Here is a 13,403-nt window from a genome sequence, read left to right on the forward strand (position 1 = left end):
AGAAGAGCTACACCTCTACAACCGATACACAACTATGTACTGGGGCTTTGGGGAGAAAAAAGAAAAAGAGGAAGATTGGCAACAGATGTTAGCACAGGGCCAATCTTCCTCAAATAATAATAATAATACAGTATAATACAATTTTTTAAAATGCTGTCGACCAGTTTTGAGGCCCTGGTTAGGCCTCAAAGGGAGGGACTGGTCAGTACCCCTTCTTGAGCAGCAATTAAGCCCACACGCCCAACTACCTCCTCCGTTGGGCTCTCACACTCGTGGCCACTATACACCTGCCCTAGTCACCCCAAGGCCAGGCGCCAGATGACCAAGGACAGCCCTATACCCCAGAACCCATGGAAATTATTCAAATTAGCCAATCATACACCTGTTTGCCTGCCTCACCCATCCCTTCCTGTGGAAACTACAACAAAGGCGCTTGCCCACAGTTTCCCCCTCCCTCCCTCCCTCCACCTCTGACTGACCTGGTGCTTCCCTGTGTGGCCCTGTGTGGAGGGCTGTGTTCTCCCCATTGAACTTTGAGTAACAAAACGGTAAAATTCTTTCCAGTTTTTCTCCCTTGACCTGTGTCTTGCCTCACCATACCTCACCCAAGGCAATATGATTAAAACATACAGCCACTCTGGAAAATAATTTGGCAGTTCCTTTTAAAACTAAAAATGGAGTAACCATAAGAACCAGCAATCACACTGTTGGGCCTTTATCATAGAAAAATGAAAACTTATTTTCATGCAGAAACTTGTCCATGAATATTCTAGCAACTTTATTCATAATAGCCTCAAACTAAAAATGACCCTAATGTCTTTCAACTAATGAATGGTTAAATAAACTGTGGTACGTCCATACCATGGAATACTACTCAGCAATAAAAAGGACAAAACTATTGATACATGCAACGACTCACATGAACCTCAAGGAAATTATGCTGAGCCAATCTCAAAAGGATACATACTGCATAATTCCATTTATATAGCATTTGTGAAAGAACATAATTATAGAGGTGAGATTAGTGGTTAACTGGGGCTAGGGATGGGGAGGGGAGGAGTGGATGTGGCTGTAAAGGAGAGCATCAGGGAGACTCGAGGTGATGGTACAGGTAAATATGTTGTGGTGCTGGTGGTTCCATGAAGCTACATGTGTGACAAACTTGCATAGAGGTACACACACACATACACACAAGTATAACTTGTGCAAGTATAAGTATAGTGCAAGTGTAACTGGTAAAATCTGAATAAGTCTGATGGTTCGTCCCTGATGTCAGTTTTCTGGTTTTAATATCGTACTGTAGTCACGCAGGATGCTGATATTGGGGGATGCTAGGTGAAAGGTGCATGGGGCCTCCCTGTACATTTCTTTGCAATTTCATGTGAATTTATTTAAAAATGAAGTTTGTTCTTTTTTTAAATGGAAGGGGACTCCTAAGAAGAAAAACAAACAAAACAAAACTTCAAAAGTCTCAGAAATTGGCATAGGCTATATCTGCAACTGAAAGTTACACTTTTTTTTGGAAATGTAGGACAGGCTGAAAACAAGAAGGATGGGAGAAAGCTCTCTGAGAATAAATTAGACCCCAAATCCCCTCCCTCACTCTGCTCAGTCTGGTGTCTGCCCCTCCCCAACTCCAAGAGTTTGTTGTCTGATGAGAGTAAAGCAGAGGGTTTCTAGATATGTATTCCTACCCAGCTCTAAGAATGCTGGCAAGTAACAGGAGGCTGGGAAATTTTCTCTTTATTCTGAAAGAAGAGTTATCCTGCAGTCCTGGTACAACTGACCCCTCTGGCCTCTTATGTGTCCACAGGCAGCCTTCTTCCCACACACACACACACACACACACACACACACACACAGCACTCCCATGCTTTCTCAACGGGGCCACCTAGAGGCCACGCAGCTCTGAGTAGCCTGCAGGTCCCATTATGGCTTCTTGTGGTCCAATAACCAAGGAAACTAAAAGATGGCTGCCTCCAGCACACAGAATACATAATGAGCAGTAGGAATAGGACAGTTACAGCAAACAAACAAACCATCTAATTCAGAAAGCGGGAGGATAGCAGATACACAACAGTCACTGGTTCTTGCTCATCTGGTCTTCTAGGAACACTGCAGTCTCCCTTTCTCTGGAGGTAGAGTAGGTTATTGGCCAGGCCCCTGGCAGTCATTTGTCTGCTGGCCTCTAAAGCTTTGTCCCTGTCTTCTGGACGGTATATTTTCTTTCACGGTCACATTAGACGTGGGAATTAGAGTACCTGCTTCCTGCGGGTGCATGTTTGGGAGATCGGGTGTTGCTCTGGGGGTTAAATAATTATGGATTTGTAGGCCATATTGGTGGTTTCTTTGGCAATACATTTCCCTCTAAAACCTCCTAGGCTTCCAGTCTATTCTCATCCTATAAGTTCCATAGCCAAAGATCTTGCCTGGACATAGTTTTTAAATTTTAAGACTTGGATTATTTACTTATTTGCCTTTGTGGTCTGCTCATTACCAAATTTCACAACCTAATTAATCTGAGACCATTTTTTAAATAATCAGCTTAGTTTGGAAGGCAACACCCTCAATCTACTTTCTGCCAGCAAGCTTTTGGTTTCTGCATGGCAGGGCGTCGATCTCATCGCCTGTCAATACATACCTTGATTCCGGAGGAATTCACCTAGAGCTGGTATGTGTCTCTGCTTCATGAAATGCTCAGAAACCAGCCTTCTTCCAGCTCCCATTCTTATTCTGACATCATAGGCCTCATTCTCATGGTCCAAGACAGCAGCTCCACGTTCCAGGCAGCAGGACAGAAGAAGGGCTAAGGGGAAGGGGGCAGCAATGGATTGGGCTTTCCTTGGGGACAGGAAGAGTAGGTGCCATTTGTTGGAAGAAGTGTGTGTAGATATTTGGTAGCCAGGGAGCCGGATGTTTGGATATTTGGTAGCCAGGGGGCATAGACGTTTATCTGTTCAACAAAATTCATGCTGTTCCTTCCGTTGTATAGGTTTGTTGCTGAGAAGCAGCTACTCAGACAGAATTAAGGAAGTTATTTCCAAGCTTGTGGAAATCTTTCCCAAGTCTTCTTTGCATTTGGTGGGGACATGTGACTACTTCTTGCCAATGGAGTATGAGAAGAAGTGCAATGGGTGATTTCAAGCTGAGCTAATGAAGAAGCATGTGTGCTTTCTCTCCATCTCTTCCCTCTTTACCGGTAGATAAAGAGGGCTCCAAAGCCTAGGGCAGGGGTTCTTGACATTTTTTATGCCATGAGCCCTCTTGGCAGTCTGGTAAAGTCTACAGACTCCTGCACAGAATAATGTTTTTTAAAGGCATAAAAAAAAATACATAGGATTACAAAGGAAAGCAGTTGTAGTCAAACACAGTTACCAAAATACTTTAAATATTATGATATAATATTTATGCATTTGAATAGTATATAAAATAACAAGATCTACTAGTGGGTCTAATATCTACCCCATTTTCAAAGTAGTAAATGAGTAAAAATGATACTTCTAGATATTCCCAACATTTTCTTTTAGGATGGTGAAAACGTTTTTGAACTAAAGAGAGGTAGTGGTTGCACAACACTGTGAATATACTAAATACCACTGAACTGTACATTTTAAAATGGGTTATTTTAAGTTATGTGAATTTCACCTCAATAAAAACAGAAAAAATTAATTAGGGGGAAAAGATCTCCTGAGCAACTGTGATAGGATATGAAAATATCAGGCTGGGGTTTCCAATGGTTATAGTCACAGGTCCTTCTCACTCTACTGGGATTTGTTACCTAGATGCAAAATAGCAGGAAATGCAAAATATTTCCCATCTGGGTTCACAGTGCCCCTCCCTAAATTCTATCCACAGATCCCTTGGGGGTACATGTCCCTCCCCCAAATAAGAACCCCTGCCCTAGGGGACAACAGAGCCATAAGAGGAAGGGGCCCAGGTCCCTGAATCACTACATGGAAGAAAGTCACCTCCTGAATGGGTTGTTACACCAGCAAGGAATTTTGTATCTATTTATTAGAGCAGCTAGCACTAGCCTGAGCCAATAAATTCCCATTCACTTCAAGTCGTGTTTCTATTCTAGAAACTGAAGGAATCCTAATAAATTCAGAGAGTGACCCACGAATCAAGTTATACATGAAGAAACCTGGGACTTGTCACCTTTGCACCTCCTGTTGAAGTCCCAAGGCGCCAACCATCTCTGAGAGGACTCACATCCTCTGCATCTCTTCAGATTTCGTCTTCAGCTCCACTGAGGTTCCCGGTGGAGACCCCGTGGAGGGTTCTGGACTGACCCGCTGCCCAAGGAAGCAGAGGAGCCACCCACGGGGCCATCAGTCCAGGTGCAGTGCCCACGTGAGTGTCCTCAAGACAAACACCATTCCCCAGCTTTACCCACTGTGGTTTCCTGGGAGCCTGGAAGGTCACTGGACAATGTCAGTTTTGGGAAACTTAACAGGCCTCATGTTACCTGCCTCAAACAACAGTCGACTTTCCCTAAACTTTCTTTAGGCCAATCTCCTTAAGAAACATCATTCAGATTCCCCTCCTAGTTCAGTCTCCTGCCAGCACTCCAACACCCCATATCCCATAATAAGCAGCAAGGTAATAGAATGTTTTTTGCCCAGGGTAGTATCAGTGCCCACAGGCCTTACATCAAACAGCCCTATTGGCTGGCCCACATTTGGACTTTCAGCCCCAGGAGTCGGTAAGTATCCTTATCCAGTAAGCAACTGGGTGTTTTGGTTTGTTTGTCGTGTGTTGTTATGTAAGGCCAAAGTATCCTAGCCAATTCAAATCTCTGCAGAGTGTGGCTGGGGTGGGGACAGGGATGAGACATCCACATTCTTCTTCCTGCCTTTCTGCTGTTTAGTTTTAAAACCATGACCACACATTATTTTTATAATGAAAAATGTGGTTTAATCTTAGAAAAAATAACATATACTTAAAACATAAATGGATTTGCTGCCTTTCCTCCTTCCCATTACTTCTCTAAGGCGAGTCTTCAGTGAGAGTGTCTAAGCTCTGAAGTGGGAGAGCCCCTGCTATCTCCCACATTCTCAGGCATCGAGGCCCCTTCTCCTGACTGCATGCGCTAGGAGTGAAACCAGGACCTCAAAGGGGTGGGAGACACAGCTGGCTGGGGGTCTGTGTGTGCAGGTGGAGGCTTGGCAGAGAGCCGACCTTGGGCTTTTACCTCTCTCTGCCTTTCTGCGTCTGTTCTTGTTTCTTCCAGCAACAGCATCCCCAGTTTTTCTCTGAGACCCCCCCAACTCTTTCCATATGTGCTTTGAGTGAGGCTGACAACAATCCAGCTCCAGGAAAGGGCATGTGAATTCTTCCTGGCCAGGGTAGGACATTGCCCTGAACATGGGGTTCGGTTCAGGGATGGAAATGAGAGTCAGGCCCAGGATGTTTGGCTGTTGAGGGAAGGTCTCTTTCCTCTGGGCTTGAATCCTGTAGGAGCTGGCATCCATTCTGCTTCCATATGGTCCCTGGTGATAAAGTCAACATGGAGGTAAGCAGAGCTGAGCAGCATTAGCCCCCAGATCAAGCCACACTTGAAGCTGATACACTCTTCCTGGCCTTTTAAAGCTATTTTGGCCATCTAATTCCTTTCTTTTCTTAAAGCTGTTTGAGTTGGTTTTTCAAACAATTGCAGGCTAATACAGTGGACCCAGAGACAAAGGACGCTGTGGGAAGATATAACTGGGATCTGAAACTTCATCTATTATACTGGGCCCTATCTGAAGAAAACTGTGGCCTGGAGGCCTCAAGCCCAGAGAAGGGGAGACAGATGACCAAAGTGTGTCTATGTCCTTGGTACTAGGTAGGGAAAAGGGATCTTGGTCATTAGTTCTGGTCCCTGGCCAGAAAGTCTCCACCTCGAGAAGAGGCATCAGACTACCAGAGATGAGTGGCTCTGCAGGGTCCATATTGCAGGCTCACCAAGCAACCTCTAGCGTGACTCAGCTTCCCATGTGCTTTCCTACTGGGAGAGGATGAGTGGATCTTCCACCAGAAGCATTCTGGTCACACAGTGGTTGGGTTTGTCTTGCAAATAAATCTTGGAACCTGCTTCATTTGGTAGTCTCCTGTGCCTTTTAGTTACTGTAGTGAGTCTGATCAACCCCGCTCATCTCTGGGGACCCTGGCAACTCCAGCTGCTGGACCCATAGAGTTATGGTCCACATCCTATATCAACCCTGAGTTTGAATTCCAATGCTCCAGCCATGTCCCAGAAATAGACACCACAGCAACATTAACAATCATGGCCATCTCTTGGTTGTTCATCCACCTATCCATTATCCAATACATTTACTATGCATCAAATTAGAACTATTTTGAATGCAAGTTACAGAAGCACAACTTTAACTTAAGCAAAAAATGAATTTATTGGCTTGTGTACCTGGGATAGGCCACAGGCTAAAAGGAAAAACTACCAAAATTGGGACTTTGGTACCCAGGAAAGAGGCTCAGTGTCAGCAAGATGGTCTCTCTTCATCACTCTCTCATCTCTCCACGTGGCGGGGAAGATACACTAGCTGCCACCAATTCATACTGTCCTAGCTTAGCACCCCAGTGGAGCAAGAACTCTCTTCCTACATCCACCTATCAATCCCAGATCAGTCCTGCTTGGGTCACAAGCCCACCCCTGGGCCTGAGGGGCAAAGTTCTCATAACAGGGGAAGGAACTAGGAAAGCCTGTGGGCAAAAAGACTCAAAAGCAACCCCCAGTTGCTTGTGTGGAGGCAACAATATGAGTCAGATTTGAGCAGCTCAGCCTGGCAGGAGAGATAATAATGGCATTATCTGCTAAATGCTGTGATGGAGGGAAAGGGGCTGGAGAGCCTGAGGAGACAGTGACCAACTCTGCCAGGGCAGCTTTCCCAGAGAAGGGGTGAGGGAGAATCTGCTCCTCTTCTCCTGGCCACCCCCAACTCTCCCTGAGGAACCATCCCTTCCTTACTCTTAACATACCTGGTTCATGTGGGGCTGACCTCATGCCTTGCTGCAGGGGTAGACTGGGCTCGGGCCAGGCCAGTGAGAGCCTGCCCTGGGTTTTCTGCTGGAACTATTAGGAAAGAAGCACTCTCTATCCAAGTGGAGAAGCTGGTAGAATCTAAGCCTGCAGATGCTAGTGGCCGTCTTTCTTTACTGGTCACCCAGCCTGTGTGAAGAAGCCAGCTGGGAGGAGAGCAGGGTGGAGGGTGGGGAAGTGAGATCTACTCTTGAAGACACCTTAGGATGGCTGAACTTTTCAGTTATGCAATGCCTGAATACATAAATGACCTCTTTCTGCATAAAGCTTATTTGAGTTGGGGTTTTATAACTTGCAATGGGAGGTCGTGCCTAACATGAGGGGCACTTTGATCTGGATCTGGAAAGGTGAAAGGCATTTGGTGGGGTTCTCTCCAGTTATTCAGAAAGAACAGGACGTGCACAGGCAGGGCCACCATTGGTACCCACCAAGATGGCTCCAAATAAGTCCTCCCCCCTGGTATGTGCATGCAGCTCCTGTGTTGCTTATGTCCTCTCCTCTTGAATCTGGACTGGGCTGTTGACCAATACACTACAGAGGAAGTGATATTCTTCAGGAGGCATGGCAGGTTCCAACTTCTCCCTCTTGGAGCCCTGGGTTGCCGTGTAAGACAGCCGGGATAATCCGCTGGAGAGACAGACCACAAAGAAAGCAGGAGGATGAGATACTGCATAGAGAGAGGCCTCGTTGGGGGCACAGAGGTGCTAGACATCCAACCCCCAGCCACTATCTCAGTAGAGGCATGAGAGACCCCAAGTGAGACCAGTAGAACTGTCTAGTTGGGCACCAGATATAATAAACTTGTTGTTTTCTGCCACTAAGTTTTTTGTTATGCAGCTGGACTTCCCCTCCTCCGTACACACTGCCAATCAGAAAAAATAGCTCCCTCTGGGCAGATGAATTACAAAAAGGCACCTCTCTCTCCAGGCTGGAGCACAGGTTGCCAGGTGACAGCACTCACATGAGGGGCAGAGGCCCCGCTGCTGCATGTAGAGCACGGGGGCTGCACAGCCCCAGTACTCTGTAACTTGGGGCTGGAGGCTGTGGAGCGATGCCCACAGGCAGCAGGTCAGTCTGCACTTCTCCTATCAACCCTTTACCCCCGCTGGGCTCTCAGGATGCCTGCGCTTGTCCAGCACCCTCTGGCACCAGAGGACTGGGCTGTCACTGTTGATTTCTTGGCACATGGCAGGCGATGACCATTCCAAGGCCATGCTGGGGAAGGGCAAGCAGGGAAATCAAACAGCTTTTGTCCCTCAGTCTTTTCCTTGCCCTTCCAGCTCTCCTCTGCCCCAGCAGCAGCCACCCATTTCCCATATCCTCTAGCCCAAGGCAGCCTTCTGTGAGGGGGTGTCTCACTTTGTTGCTATTGTTAGTTCCTGGAACTCATATCACATTCATTTCTTCAGGGTTGATTTTCCAGGAAGTTGCCACTAGCCATCATCCTAGTTTGCTGTGTAGGTGGACGGGCGGCTCTTCCTTTTCCCTCACGAAGTGCCGGTCCGCTTGCATCCCTAATGGATTTTAACAACCGGGTTGGGTGTTTCTCTTGAGCTTACTCAGGGAGGGTGGGGCCTAATTCCTCTCTCTGCCCTGGCCCCAGCACAAGGCCGTGACCGCCAGTCGACTAATGTTCCCTGAGGCAAGCATCATCATCAGCGCAGCGCTTTCTCTGCTCACCCTCCAGCACCACCTGAATAGAACATCTTGATTTTTGAACGCAGCAGCGGACAGTTTACTCTGGCTAGGATCTACCACCAGAACTGTCCCCTAATTTACTGGACTGAATGACCATTAATGGACCGAAGCGGACCATTTATTAATGTGTTCTCCATATCTAAGGCAGGAAGGATCGCGCGACGGTTCACGACCGAACGTGTCTTCTTTAGGCAGACGAAGATACTGGCTGAGGTCAAAAGTCTGAGAGCTTGTCCGTGTTTCCACGTGACAGGCGAAACGAAGGGGAAGAAGATCAGGAAAAAGAGGGAAGAGAGGAGACAAAAGTTAACTTCTCGAGACAGAAAAGAAAGAGCTGGACGAAACACGGAGAAGCGCTCAGACGAGAAAAGAGCAGCAGCCGGGCCGGAGTAGCGAGAAAGGCGGGAAGCGGCGAGGAGCGCCCGGAGCGCGCCGGGCCGGCCCATGCTCCAGCGAGGGGGGGAGAGGCGACGGCCGCCCCGGACGCCGAGTGGTCGCGCCCGGCAGCAGCGACCAATGGGCGGCCGGGATGTTGGAGCGGCGGCGGCGGTCGGGGCGCTTGCTGGCTGGGGACGGCGGCCGCCGCCATGATGCTTGTTTGCTTTCAATGAAAGCGAGGGGGGCGCGGAGGAGGAGGCGGCGGCGTCGGTGGCGGCGGCGTCGGCGGCGTGGGGGCGAAGGCGGCGGCCGGCGCAGCGCAGAGGGGGAGGGCGAGGCCGGGGGCCGGGCGGGCGTAGTGGCCGCCCGTCGGGGCGGCTGAGGGGGGTGGCTGACGCGGTGGCGCTCGGCCGGGGAACAAAGAGCGGCGGCTGAGCGGCGGGGCGGCGCGCTGCGGCGGCGGCGGGACTGGTATGGTGGTTCCACAGGGCAGAGCGCGCTGCACTCACCGGGAGGAGGCGGCGGCCCCGGCGGAGGAGGGCGGCGCACCCGCAGAGGTGAGCGAGCCGGCCCCGCGGGTCGCGCCGCCGTGCCCGGGGCCGGAGCGCGGGAGGGCCCGGCCGCCTGGGCTGGGTGGGCGCCGGGCGGCGATCCTGCCGAGTCCGGGGGCAGGGTCGTGACTGACGGTGGGGTGCCCTGGCCCTCCGACCGGCTCTGGTCGCCCGAGGAGGCGAGCCGGTGTCCGGCACTCGTGGCCGGAATGGGTGGCCACTTGGGAGGAGTGGCTGTGGGATTGCGCGCTGTGGGGTGTGGAACTTCGCGGTTACCGCAAAGCGGGAAACCGACTGTTTACCCCCCTCCCGTCAGAGTATTTAAAATGCAGTTTCGCGCAGGTTTAGGGGGATGGGAGCGACATGGTTAAGGAAGCGCTTAGCCCGGGATGGAGAGATTTATGGTATCGCCGAGGACTCGGAGACGCTCCTGCGTGAAGCAGTTTTCTCCAATAACCAAATCACATCTCTCCTTTTTCTTTCTAAACACCAGTCGTTATTTTCTTTGGAAACTTTTTTTTTTTTCTTTGACTGTTCCTCCTTCGCCTTCCCGAAGGAGCTTGGTAACTAACACCTGTGACCTTTGTTCCTGCAGCTGACAACATTGTGAATGGTCATCTTGCTTGTCCTTCTTGGATTTGTTAAGCTGACGTTGTTTAAATAGTCTGCTTGGGTTTGAGTTCCCATACTTACCTATTTTCCAGGTGGATTGTCCCATTAGTGCTCGTCCTGAGGCTTCTTTGCTTCCTTGTGTCTGGGAATTTAGTAGTTTTGGAGAATAAGAGAGTGAATGTGAGCAAGTGAAAAATAAAATGGCGTGTAATAGCACGTTGTGTTTTTAAGAGTACACTGGAATTTACCATTCCAAAACAGTTTTGTAGGCTGTTGGAGCTGATATGGCCATTAATCAAAAGGTTTTGAAGACTTTTTCTTGTAATTGCTATCAGCTGTTATCACAGTCTTTAGAATGTGGTGACTTTTGGAATAAAAATTGCTTAATATTTTTAGATCAGTGACCTAGTCCAGTCCCTTTGCTCTAAAAGAATTATTTGAATAGCTACTGAGGAGGAAACTGAGACCTAGAAAGGTTAGAACGACTCCCCAAGATACTATGGTTAAGAGGGAAAGGACCAGGTTTTTTGTGAATGTGGGCGCTCTTGAGAGTGTGATGTAATTGCTGGAGATTAGTTCTTTTGGGAGGGCAGAGGGTGTTTAATGGATAGGAGTTATTTGAGGTAGTTGAGCCTGGTCGGTTCTTAGTAGGTGAACAAGCTACTTAAATCATCAAAAATGAGAATGTGACAAAAGACATAAATTTTCTTGTGAGACAGAAGATGCACTCTGAAAGTCGATTCTTGCATAGCTTCAAAAGTGTCTTGGTCAGTGGTAATGTAGATGAAGAAGCTCCTTTTTTTTTTTTGAGGAAGATCAGCCCTGAGCTAACATCCATGCTAATTCTCCTCTTTTTGCTGAGGAAGACAGGCTCTGAGCTAACATCTATTGCCAGTCCTCCTCCTTTTTTTCCCCAAAGCCCCAGCAGATAGTTGTATGTCATAGTGGCACATTCTTCTAGTTGCTGTCTGTGGGACGCGGCCTCAGCATGGCCGGAGAAGCGGTGCGTGGGTCCGCACCCAGGATCTGAACCTGGGCTGCCAGTAGCAGAGCGCGCGCACTTAACCGCTAAGCCATGGGGCCGGTCCAAGAAGCTCCTTCTGAGTGCCTATTCGATTTGTAGGTTTTTTCAGGTTTCTTAAATCTTGGTGGCAAAGTAAAACTACACTTTTGGGAAATTTCAGACTGTTTTCTTTGGAACAGATATGAAGTTGGTTATAAAACCTTTTCCTGACTACAAATAAAGGTATTGTAGGAATTTGCCTCCTGTACTTGTAGTTTATAAAATATACATTTTGGTTAATGCTTAGGCATCCCTCTATAACCATATTAGCTTTCTTATGTTCTTTAAAGCATAAACCTTGTTTATATCATAGTGCAACAGAACGGAATACTGTGTGTAAGGCATACTGGAATAAATGGTCAAGGCTGCTCACGGCGGTAGCCTTTGGGCCGTGAGGTGGGAGGGGACCAATATCTTCAGCACACTTGTAACTTTCCTATATACAAGGTACACTGGTTGGGGAGCTCTGCTTTTAAAATGTTTATCAAGTTGGAAAAGTCCAAATAGGTTGAGCTAAGAACATATATTTTAGCAGAGAAAAGACTTGAATTTGTGGATATGCAGTGCTATTTACACTTTTGTTGTGATTGGAACTTAATGTTATTATTTAGGAAAAAAGTTCCAATTTTAATTTTCAAATCCTTACCTTCTACAGATCTTTTACTGATGGACATTTTTCTTTAACCTTACCTGCTACTTACTTTAGGAAGGTAGCCATTTTATGACAGTGTGATTAATAAAACACTATATGTGTGAAATTAAGAAATGCTGAATACATAAAACTATAAACTTAACTGTATGCATAACTGGTGTGCATTAGAGTACAATGGAATGCACCATGTCTTGGTATTTGAACAAGTAAAGAGGAGAAGGTAATCGGCATCCAAGGTGGGCTCTCTTTTAGGCTGCCTTAGCCTTACCCTTTTATGGGCTCTACCTCTCCGTCATCTATTTAGCTTTTCTTGATAACTTATGTGTCAAGGAATAGTGTATGCTGGACACAGTGTTGGACCCTGAGAATTCAAAAATGAGTAATACTCAGTTTCTGCCTTCTTGTAGTCCATAGGCTTTGTAGGTGTACTGAGTGCTGTGGGAGAACAGGAGAATGATTAAATTTGTGGAAGGTGTGAGAGCTGTTTACAGAAAATCACACAGAATAGGTGTTTGTCAGACTGGGGAGAGGGGGTCATTTCAAACAGAAGGAACTGGGTGCACTGAGGAGCCACGTGTTGGGGTAATGCCAATGGTGAGGTGTTACTGGAACTCCAGGGAGAGTGACTGGAGATGAGCCTGCAAAGGTGTGTCTGGCCTCGATTTTGAAGGACCATGCTTGCTAAGCTAAAAGTGAAGTTTATATCTTTGCCCTATAGCGAAGAAGGGAGCCAAAATATTTTTAGTAGGAGATCAAGGTGATTTAAGATCAATTTGGCATCAGTTTGGAGGCTTGAGTGGAGGCCCTACAATATAAAAAAGTCACATTTGAGATAGTATGGAGTTATAGATGACTGCATCTATTTTTAACTTGGGTATAGTGTCTCTTGTGTCTGTGGTCCCTTTTATAGTGGACTTGAGGGCTCTGCCTAATTGCTCTATAATACGGGGTAATTTAAAATAAAAATGTCTGGGTGTTTTGGAAGAAGTTAAAAGCAGTCAAAACAGTGAAACCCGCAAAATGGTACACGCGCAAGTTCAGGCATTGACAACTTGTCTTCTGAGTTAGGCTTAGGCAGACTGTAGAGCTTAAGCTGGAAAAAATCAACCCTCTGCTCACCAGAAGTGAGGGCCAGCAAGCTGAAAGGTTATGGCTCTCCTGATGGTCTGCTGGGGTATGGGCTGTAAACATTTTGTGAAATTTGGGGGGAGGGCCGAGTTTTCTCTCCAATAAATTATTGGGATTGGAATACTGAAACTCTCTTAAAGCCTAAGAATTCCTCATGCAGTTGTTAATTTATATAGTCAGTTCTGCTTAAAGTGATGTATAGGTTCCTAAAAATCACGCTATGCAAAATTGAGCGGTAAAAACTATAGGCCTTATGGGAAAAAATGAGATTGGGACACAACA

The 13,403-nt window shown here is 47.3% G+C and overlaps 1 protein-coding gene and 1 long non-coding RNA gene across 5 annotated transcripts in view; one reads left to right on the forward strand and one right to left on the reverse strand.

Moving 5' to 3' along the window:
- Window positions 1–4,908: 4,908 nt before the first annotated feature.
- On the reverse strand, window positions 4,909–8,460 carry LOC131409598 (uncharacterized). Its single transcript, XR_009220968.1, has 3 exons — window positions 8,399–8,460; window positions 7,468–7,666; window positions 4,909–5,492 (listed from the first exon to the last, which is right to left on the reverse strand). It is a non-coding gene; the product is annotated as an uncharacterized LOC131409598 (long non-coding RNA).
- Window positions 8,461–9,516: 1,056 nt separating this feature from the next.
- CNOT6 (CCR4-NOT transcription complex subunit 6) overlaps window positions 9,517–13,403 on the forward strand; it is a 68,830-nt gene continuing 64,943 nt past the window's right edge. For 2 of the 4 annotated variants that reach the window (XR_009221193.1, XR_009221194.1), the window contains exon 1: window positions 9,519–9,672. The gene's annotated coding sequence lies outside the window, so the exon portion shown is untranslated. Of the gene's footprint in view, window positions 9,673–13,403 lie in introns of all 4 variants that reach the window. The other 2 variants (XM_058548237.1, XM_058548247.1) reach the window with 2 other exon arrangements.

This window comes from Diceros bicornis, chromosome 1 (assembly GCF_020826845.1).
Source record: "Diceros bicornis minor isolate mBicDic1 chromosome 1, mDicBic1.mat.cur, whole genome shotgun sequence".
NCBI classification, from domain to species: domain Eukaryota; kingdom Metazoa; phylum Chordata; class Mammalia; order Perissodactyla; family Rhinocerotidae; genus Diceros; species Diceros bicornis.